General features: G+C 35.8%; 1 pseudogene; it reads right to left on the bottom strand.

Annotated features, from left to right (window-relative positions):
• Positions 1–6,469: 6,469 nt before the first annotated feature.
• Positions 6,470–8,431, bottom strand: LOC123848837 (V-type proton ATPase subunit D-like; annotated as a pseudogene).
• Positions 8,432–9,317: the final 886 nt, after the last annotated feature.

Below are 9,317 nucleotides of genomic sequence, written 5' to 3'. Positions count from 1 at the left end.
TGAATTTGGCTTGCCTGCCCCAAAATATAAACTAGGCATTAAAATACTGAAATGCTTCTGTAGCCTTTGGGTCGTTCTATCCAGGGCCTGGACACTCTCCCAGCCCCTCCTCTAGGATGACCATAGCCCTGCCCTGCTCTCGCAATTAAAGGACTGATGCCTGCCACAGCAATAAACCTCTGGGCTACATTCTGTCCTTTCATTGCTTGGTGCCCATGAAATACCAGTCATTAAATATTTTTAATTCCACCCTTGGATTTGGCTGTATATTTAATGGCAGAACGGATGTTACAACACTATTAAGTTGAGTGAAGAAGACATGTTTATTTAGAATGAATAGATAGATATGTAGATACATTTATGATAGATTAGATAAATAGATAGACATAGAGATATAGAGATATACATATATGCATGTAAGTTGGTATTGGCTTATTTACACTAGTGAATATATATAAGAGCAATTCCTGAAATTTGCATGGTTTATTTACATTATCAAATATGCATAGAAACAATTCCTGAAAAATATACCATAAAACATTAACAGTTGTTATTTCCAAAAGATAGAATTTCAGGTGATATAAATTTAATTTTTAAAATTTTCTGTATTTTCCAATGAACATGTATTAATGGCATAATAAAAAGAATATATGATAAAGACAAAACAAGTTCTGTACCTTTCCTTCTATGACCTTGAGGGAAAAAAAATCCCTTATTTTTGAACCTCTATTTCTTAATCAGTAAAATGAACTACATGATATTTTTCACCCTTACCAGCTGTGAGAGCTTCTGATTCTAAATAGACTACTCAACAATGTGCTTAAGTTTAATCCAGGTTAAAAGAAAGGGCAGGGAGAAGGAAGCCATTAGAGTTACTAGAAATTAAGTCTTCATTTTGTCCACTTAAAACATTGTAGAAAACTGTAATTTCTTTTTACGGTGACGTGATTCATTCAAGATCAAGGTTCTCACTGCAATATTCACTTTTGCTAATTGTCAAGGAGCTGTAGGTTTATTCTAGCTTTTAAACTGCATGACCTGGGGCGCCTGGGTGGCTCAGATGGTTAAGCGTCTGCCTTCAGCTCAGGTCATGGTCCCAGGGTCCTGGGATTGAGTCCCGCATCGGGCTCCCTGCTCCTTGGGAGCCTGCTTCTCCCTCTGCTTCTCTCTCCCTCTCTCTGTCTCTCATGAATAAATGAATAAAATCTTAAAAAAAATAAAAATAAACTGCATGACCTGAACTGTCATTATTGAAGCAACAAGCACTGAGGATACTGTAGATTCCAGTGGACAAAACAGCGAGGCCAAATCCATGGAGCCAAATTTCAAGATGGAGAACACAAATGATGTCCTAACAAGTGAATAAATAAACAAGACATATTGTTATAAAAACCTGAAGGAAATAAAAGAGGAAGTAACATTTGGACTGAGACCTGCAGGATGAGAAGAATATAGCAGAAGAAAAAGCCAAAAAAAAAGAGGCAGAGAGAACAGCAATGCAAAGGTTCTGAGACAAGAAAGCGTTGGTGTTTGCAGAATACAAACGAGAATGGTATGATTGCACTAGAATGAATGAGAGACAGTGGCACTGGATGAAGTTAAAGAGAAATAGGCAGGTACCAGATTAATAAATATCCTTAGACCAGGGTGAAGAATTCAGATTTTATTATAAATACCAATGGGAAGCCATTCAAAACTTTTAAACATGAAAGAGATGTGTTTTTGAAACTGTTAAAAGACAACTTTGGCTGTTGAGTAGGGAAGAGACTGTAAGAGGGCAAAGGTAGTACCTTGGAGACTGCAGTAATCCAGGCAAGACATAGATGAGCATCACTAAGAATATGAGGCTGTCAATGAGGATGGACAAAAGCAAATGGTTTAAAACATATTTTTAAGGTACAATCCGCAAAATTTGCTGATGAGACTGGTTGAGATGGTGAGAAAAAGGGGAAAAATCAAAATGGATCCTAGAGTTTTTCCTTGAGCAAAGTGATGATTGGTAATACATTTACCAAGATGAGAAAGGCCAGAGGAAGATCAGTGTTTGAAGGTGAAATCAAGAGCTCTATTTTAGACACAAGTATGAGATGCTTATTAAACCTCCTACACCAAAAGTCAAAGAGGCAGACATCAAAGTGCAGAACTCAAAGAGGAGGCCAGGGTAAAGATAACAATTTGAAAGTCAACAGAATATGGATGGTAGTTTTAAAAAAAAAGGCCAGGAGGGAACAGAGTCAATTCAAAATTTAGGGACAGTAAGCTTGAGTATAGGAAACAGGAATCAATTATATTAACGTAAAGCACACTAGTATCAAGAAGAAGAAATTATAATTACATACTTATGATTCATCAAAAAGTACATGCGTTATTAAATGCACATATTTAGGACTAAAGTTTAGAACCTAAAATTCCTTATTAAGTAACAACTGGAGAAAAACAGTCTCATTCCCTAAGAGAAATATAAACCTGAAATGTCTAACTTCTTACCAGCAAGTCACTTACCCATGAATAGAAACAGCAAAATCAAGTCAGCAACAGTCACTAGGAGCCCAACATTGCCAAGCCAACTAACTGCGCTGCCATGGAATATGGTGGCCACTAGGACTTAAAGGCAAAAATCCTGACAAATTTCTAAGTAGCTGATAATTATAATGAATTCATAATGCCCTTAATTCTGAAAGCACTGCCATGTCTTGTGTGGACATTTATATACTACAAATGTTGAATATACAAACTTATATTACATGTTTAAAAATGAAATGCAGTTAGTTCAATGTGGCAGACAATTTAATGATTCAGTAAGTTGGATTTTTTTTCTCTAATTTTCATTAGATATTGACATTAATAGAAGAGATTTTCAAAATTTATACTGTTGGACAATTTTGCAAGTCAATTTTAATTATACTTCTAACCAAACTTATTTTTTGAAGTTGTCTTTGAAGAAATATAATGATCATACATAATATGTCACTTCAAAATATAAACTGAAAACATTTGTTGGCTTTGGATAATATTTAACATATCTATATATAAAATTAATTTTACATAAATCCAATACATTTGATAGTCTTCAGATATTTAAACTGATTTATGCCAAGCAGTGTGTTAAATATGTAAAACACATAAGATACTATTCCTACTCCCAAAGAGATTAAGAATTTGTAGCAGTTTTCTGAGAATCAAAATTTGAGTTTGATTACAGCTTACATTAATATAGGTCAAGAACTCATGTGATAGAATATGAGCAAATGTTTTTATTTCCTTTGCTATTATAAAAATATCTCTTGAGCAATAAATTTTAAGGCATCCAACATCATGACTTTTCATCAAAGTCATGACAAGACTTAGGACAAACCTAAGTCCTAAATTTTAATCTGACCCTTTTTCTTATAGATAATATTGTAATTTCACTACACTAAAACACAGATAGAGTGAACAATGCTATAAGACAGGACAACATAAAAGTTAATAGCATGGACCCATCCAGAGCCAATCTACTTGCTTTCATATCCTAGCTGTATGGCTTTAGACAAGTTACTTAACCTTCCTGTAACGGTTTCCTTATCTTTAGCATAAAGATAATTCACATGTAAATAACTTGCAACTCAACAACAGAAAGACAACCCAATTAAAAATGGGCAAATGATTTGAATAGTTATTTCGTCAAAGAAGATATACAAATAGCCAATAGCACATATAATGATGCTCGATATCATTCATTAGTCATTAGGGAAATGCAAATCAAAACCACAATGAGAACCACTTTACCCCCATTTATATGGCTATATTCAAAAAGGATGGACAAGTGTTGAAAGAATGCAGAAAAATTGGAACACTTGTACATTGCTGGTGGAAATATAAAAGGTGCGTCTGCTTTGGAAAACAGTTTGGCAGTTCCTCAGAAGTTAAACCTAGAGATGATTTATGACCCAGAGATTTCACTCCAAAAGAATTGAAAACAAATGTCCAAGCAAAAACTTGTACACAAACATTTGTAGTAGCACTATTTGTAATCGCCAAAAAGCACAACAACCCAAATGGCAGAAACTGATGAATGGGTAAACAAAACGTGGTATATCATACAATGGATATTATTCAGCAATAACAATGAACGGGATGCTGATACATATTACAACATGGATGAACTTTGAAAACATTACACTAAGTGAAAGAAGCCAGGCACAAAATGCCACACATTGTATGAGTCTGTTTATAGGAAAATGTCCGGAATAGGCAAAAATACAGAAACAGAAAGTATACTAGTGGTTGCCTGGGACTGGGGACTTAAGTGGAAATAGAGAGTGACTCTTAATTGATGTGGGGCTTCTTTGTTCTGAGATCACTTCGTGGTAATGATTGCACACCTCTGTGAATATACTAAAACCACCGAATTGTACATTTTGTAAAAGGGTATGTTTTATGGTATGTGAATTATATCTCAATAAAACTGCGATTTGTGAAAGTAACAATAAAAAAGAATATAGGATAGCTGTTTCGTGAGTGTCATCAAGATTAAAATGAGTTGTTTGTAAAATGCTTAAATAAAAATGCTTGACCCATAATAAGTGCTATATAAGTGATAAGAGAATTTCTCATCAAGGTAAAAGTTCACATTTTGGGGGCACCTGGGTGGCTCAGTCATTAAGCGTCTGCCTTCGGCTCGGGTCGTGATCCCAGGGTCCTGGGATCGAGCCCCGCATCGGGCTCCCTGCTCGGCTGGGAGACTGCTTCTCCCTCTCCCGCTCCTCCTGCTTGTGCTCCCTCTCTCACTCTCTCTCTCTCGCTCTCTGTCAAGTAAATAAATAAAATCTTTAAAAAAAAAGTTCACATTTTGTTACACATCCCTCCCCACCCTCCAAACACATTGTACTAATAAAATAAGTATAAAAATAATTTATAATATGTACAACCAATAAAATATTAATATTTAAAGTGTAATAAAGTACACAAATAAATAGGAAAAAGCAACACAATATAAAAATGGCCAAAGAGGGCGCCTGGGTGGCTCAGTTGGTTAAGCGACTGCCTTTGGCTCAGGTCATGATCCTGGAGTCCCTGGATCGAGTGCCGCATCGGGCTCCCTGCTCAGCAAGGAGCCTGCTTCTCCCTCTGACCCTCCCCCCTCTCATGTGCTCTCTCTCTCTCATTCTCTCTGTCTCAAATAAATAAAATCTTTAAAAAAAAAAATGGCCAAAGAATAGACAGTTCAAAGGCTAAGAACTCCAAAGAGTCTAGAAAAATATGAGAATATAATCAACCTTACAGTTAATCAGGAAAATATATCATAACAAGATACATCTTATATGCATTCAATTTGGCAAAAAAAATACAAAATTCTAATAACCCCAAGTATTGGTGGGAATGTGCAGAAGTGAACAAACACTTTAGAGAGCAAGTGGACACTATTTAGTAAAGTCAAAGATACTTATACACTATGAATCGCAGAGCGCATGCTCTAAAGAAACTCTCTCACGTATGCACAACAAAACAAACAGAATTTTTATTGCATCTTTGTTTATAGTAATGAAAAACTGGAAATATTGGTTATTATCAGAATAGATATATTGTGGCATTCATACAATGGAAACCATATACAGTAATTAATGAATGAACTAGGATTGTATCAACATGGACAAATCTCCAAAAACATAATTTTGTACTAAAATACATGTTTAAACATACATGAAGAAACCCTACAAGTTCTGGGACATAGCCTACTAATCTCAGATGATAAATGGTGGCTGAATTATGATTCTGCAAAGGTATTCCCATAACCGAACATCCAGGGAAATTTTACAACCCATGGAATTCTTAGACCAAGAAATAAATAGCCACACATACAGGACCTACATGCTGTGAATTGAAATGGTGCCATGTTAGGGCTTCTGAAAGAACCAGAGCAGGAAAGATTGTTCAAACAGAAGATCCTCATCCTCTCTTTTTTTTTTTTTTTTTGAGATTTCTCATTTTTATTTTCAACTGTATGTTACTTTTTTTAAACTTATTTTTTTAATTTTTATTGTTATGTTAATCACCATACATTACATCATTAGTTTTTGATGTAGTGTTCCATGATTCATTGTTTGTGCATAACACCCAGTGCTCCATGCAGAACGTGCCCTCTTTAATATCCATCACCAGGCTAACCCATTCTCCCACCCCCCTCCCCTCTAGAACCCTCAGTTTGTTTTTCAGAGTCCATCGTCTCTCATGGTTCCTCTCCCCTCCTATTTCCCCCCTTCATCCTTCCCCTCCTGCTATCTTCTTCTTCTTCTTCTTCTTTTTTTTTTTCTTAACATATAATGTATTATTGTTTCAGAGGTACAGATCTGTGATTCAACAGTCTTGCACAATTCACAGCACTCACCATAGCACATACCCTCCCCAGTGTCTATCACCCAGCCATCCCATCCCTCCCACCCTCGTCCTTCTCTTCAGCCAAAGATCAGCAGACTCTATCACCTCCCCATTACAGAGCTGCCCTCTGTTTCTCCAAGTCCTTCTCCAGTTTTTCCTTAAGAGTCTTCTTCTTCTGAATTTTCCTTAACCTGTAGAATTCTTCTCACTTTCTCTCATCCAGCTCTGTGATGATATGAGCAAGGGTACTGGGGAATGATGGCATGTTCTGTGGCATTTACACACCTGTTGGTTATCTTAATAGCTTCATCCAAAGTAACAAAGGAAGCCTGCAGTGAAGCTCCTCCCACCGGTACTTCCACTGCTCTGGCTTAATTCTAATGGCCAAACCAGTCAGTTCACACCTGCTGGTTCGTTCCTTCATTCCTTCGTTCCTTCGGATAATGTTCAAATTCCTGGCAGAGTCACACCGGCTGCATTATATTTCTTCTCTGGAAGCTTCAGTAGGGCTTTCTGTACATTGTGGACAATGTAGTGCGGAAGTCCCTTGCTGTGAATGTGGCCTCAGCAAATGTAAAGGCAGCTTCTCTCAACACTTCACCCATCAACATTATTTGTATTTGAAGTATTTGAGTCCCTATTACCTTCTTTAGGATCTGTTGAAATGGAAGAGTTAAGGCAGTTAGAGTTGCCCGATTGGATGGTGGGACATTGATAATTTGGCTGCAACAGCCCCAGCTCCAGTCTCCCTCTGCCCACGTCAGCGTCGGGACAGTGCTAACTCAGGGAGGGAAACAGAGATAGCAATTATATCTGTAATGTTGTATTTCTTGAAAAGTGAAGTAACTGAAGTAAACACAAAATAATATAAAGATTTGATAAAGGTAAGTGGTGGGAACACAGATATATATTACATTTTCCAAAGTTATCTATATAATAAAGAATAACTTTTAAGAAGTAGATTTAAAATAAAAATTCATGCCTTCCAGTCCCTAAGCAAAAAGATTTTTTTCAAACACATGCACTACTTTTTCTAATTTTTCTCTTGATATTTCATTCCCTAGTGATTTAAATTCTTCCCTATCAGCCTCAGTGACTAAGTACCTTTGGTTGTAATTAAATAACTATTTAATTAAGAGATAATTTTTAACACTTTTATAAAGGATATCCTTTTATATTTATAGTGTTGGAGAGCATACCATTTTATAAAGGATAATATATAATATAAATTATTGCAAATTTGTGATAAAGTTCCTTCCATACACTAAATTTTTATTATGGATGTATACTCCAATTGCTCTTCCATTTCCAGACTTTCAGCAGAGTATTTTTTAACAGCATAGACATTTTTAATATTGTTCAATGATTCAGGTGCCTGGGTGGCTCAGTTGGTTAAGCGATTGCCTTCGGCTCAGGTCATGTTCCTGGAGTCCCAGGATCGAGTCCCGCATCAGGCTCCCTGCTTGGCAGGGAGTCTGCTTTTCCCTCTGACCCTCCCCCCTCTCATGCTCTCTCTCTCTCATTCTCTCTCTCAAATAAATAAATAAAATCTTTAAAAAAAAATATTGTTCAATGATTCAAGGAGGAAATTGCTCAAATCTTGACATCATTTTTTAATCACAATTTATTCAATTTAGATTAACCTCCCCTTTTAAAAAAGTATTGCTATGATTGACTTCTAATATATTCTTAAACCTGTGACCTTTTTGGTAGACATAAATAAGAAAAAAGAATAGTCTTCATTCTTCCTTTACCCAGTTAATCCACCAGAAGCAATTTAAGTCAAAAAGCTTAGGAATAATTAAATTTCCAAGCAAAAATATAAGGAGAAATATAAGCTTCAGAATTTAGTACAATAATTTAGCTAACAAAGCAAATAGAATGGGATTAGGAAAATCATGGTCACTCCTACAACATATACAGGATGAGTAGAAACTCTTTTTTTTTTTTCAAACCATCTAGATTAACAAGTTAATTTTTTCTTACGGTTATCCAGTTAGTTGAAAAACATTAAGGAGATTGTTTTGTGAGAACACTGTAATAGGCGTTGTGTACATATTTTTTCATAGGCCATGTTGTACTTAAGAAGTATACATAGGAGTGAGGAGTAAAGACTCCTTAAGAAGCACTTTGGAAACAATCGTAATGCAGAACATTAGCAAATTAATCAACTCCAACATCTTTTTTCTAATATCCAATTCCAACATCTTCTAATATCTGGTTCAGAGTGCAAAGAAATGACACATCACCCGATATTTTGTATCTTTAGCACAAAATTATGGCAGAATCAAGAAGTAATCAAGAAGTTTGGCTTTGGACCCCCAGTCTTGTGATTTTTTATTTAATTTTATTTTTATTTTTTTCCAAGTCTTGTGATTTTCTCTTCAACAGCTATATTCCTTCAAAGTTATATTTATTTATTTAATATATGCCATGTGCTAGATACTGTTACAAGCATGTTAGAAATAATAATTCATTTATATCAATGAGAGTTAAAAGATGCAGCACTACAAGATGACCCCAAATTTCAGTGGTTCGTAACAGCGTGTATAACTCATTATATGTTGACTTTGAGTGTGACTCTGCTTCATGCCCTCTTTACTCCAGGATGCAGGCTGAAGAAACCCCTATCTGAGACATCACCATTCTCACAGCAGAGGGGAGAGAAAGAATGGTGAAAATATATGATGGATCTTACAGTTTTTGCTTATAATTTATATACATCACTTAAGTTCACATTTCAAAGGCCAAAAAAAAAGTGACTTGACCAAGTCTGACAATGGAGCAGAGAGATGGGTAATCCTCCCAGGAGGAAGAACTGTGAAAATTGAAAATGCTACAGCGTACCATCATCATAGCAACTATACTAGGACAGATATTATTATTATCCCCATTTTACAACTGAAGTAACTGAGGCATTAGGATATTAAGTAACCTGATGAAGGCCACACACAGCTACT

Source organism: Mirounga angustirostris, unplaced genomic scaffold (genome assembly GCF_029215605.1).
Source record: "Mirounga angustirostris isolate CCGP_5_RB_7025 unplaced genomic scaffold, mMirAng1.0.hap1 SCAF_2, whole genome shotgun sequence".
NCBI classification, from domain to species: domain Eukaryota; kingdom Metazoa; phylum Chordata; class Mammalia; order Carnivora; family Phocidae; genus Mirounga; species Mirounga angustirostris.
The sequence above is the reverse complement of the archived record's forward strand: the minus strand, read 5'-3'. Positions and strand labels throughout refer to the sequence as shown.